This window comes from Schistocerca cancellata, chromosome 7, assembly GCF_023864275.1.
Source record: "Schistocerca cancellata isolate TAMUIC-IGC-003103 chromosome 7, iqSchCanc2.1, whole genome shotgun sequence".
In the NCBI taxonomy this organism is placed as follows: Eukaryota; Metazoa; Arthropoda; class Insecta; order Orthoptera; family Acrididae; genus Schistocerca; species Schistocerca cancellata.
The window spans coordinates 443,640,214-443,641,399 of NC_064632.1; the positions used below are offsets into that span (position 1 = coordinate 443,640,214).

General features: G+C 47.1%; 1 non-coding gene across 1 annotated transcript; it reads right to left on the reverse strand.

Moving 5' to 3' along the window:
* Positions 1-547: 547 nt before the first annotated feature.
* Positions 548-651, reverse strand: LOC126093533 (U6 spliceosomal RNA). Its single transcript, XR_007521674.1, has one exon. It is a non-coding gene; the product is annotated as a U6 spliceosomal RNA (small nuclear RNA).
* Positions 652-1,186: the final 535 nt, after the last annotated feature.

Here is a 1,186-nt window from a genome sequence, read left to right on the forward strand (position 1 = left end):
GCACTGTTTCAGTTGCAAGCCACACATGTCCTGTGGTTACACATTACGCGTCTTTAATGCAGTGGTTTGCCCGCATCTCGTGGTTGTGCGGTAGCGTTCTCGCTTCCCACGCCCGGGTTCCCGGGTTCGATTCCCGGCGGGGTCATGGATTTTCTCTGCCTCGTGATGGCTCCATGTTGTGTGCTGTCCTTAGGTTAGTTAGGTTTAAGTGGTTCTAAGTTCTAGGGGACTGATGACCATAGATGTTAAGTCCCATAGTGCTCAGAGCCATTTGAACCATTTTGAATGCAGTGGTTTCCATTGCCTTCTGAATTCTCATGCCGTTGATCTTTGTAGATTATTATACCTCTTATGGGTAGTTTCACACCCCAAGCACAAGAGAGTCCCCTGAAGCTGTGTCCGCACCTCCACCCCCTTTGAAAAGGCTGTTGACAGAGCGATAGTGACTCCTTATAGTGGTACTCTTCGGCCGTCATTGATGATAGCGTTTACTCAAAATTTAAGCAGTGGCTGAAATAGAAACTGGGACCCAGGACTTTTTGGTTACTAGTCAAAGACGCCATTCCTTCTTTTGCGCGTCATCCTTGCGCAGCGGCCATGCTAACTTCTCTATAATGCTCCAATTTAAAGTTAACGTGCCGCCGGAATCACTACTACCTCTAGACCACGGTATGTATGTTATGAGGAATTAGTACTGCAGCGAAACATCGACGTCTTTCTTCAAGTTATGTAATATCCTTTGACTGTACGAGGTGCATTCAAGTTCTAAGGCCTCCGAATTTTTTTTCTAATTAACTACTCAACCGAAATCGATGAAACTGGCGTTACTTCTCGACGTTATCGCCCTGAAGACGTACACATTTTTCACAACTCTGACGCCATGATTCCATGGCAGCGGCGAAGGCTTCTTTAGGAGTCTGTTTTGACCACTGGAAAATCGCTGAGGCAATAGCAGCACGGCTGGTGAATGTGCGGCCACGGAGAGTGTCTTTCATTGTTGGAAAAATCCAAAAGTCACTAGGAGCCAGGTCAGGTGAGTAGGGAGCATGAGGAAACACTTCAAAGTTGTTATCACGAAGAAACTGTTGCGTAACGTTAGCTCGATGTGCGGGTGAGTTGTCTTGGTGAAACAGCACACGCACAGCCCTTCCCGGACGTTTTTCTTGCAGTGCAGGAAGGAATTTGT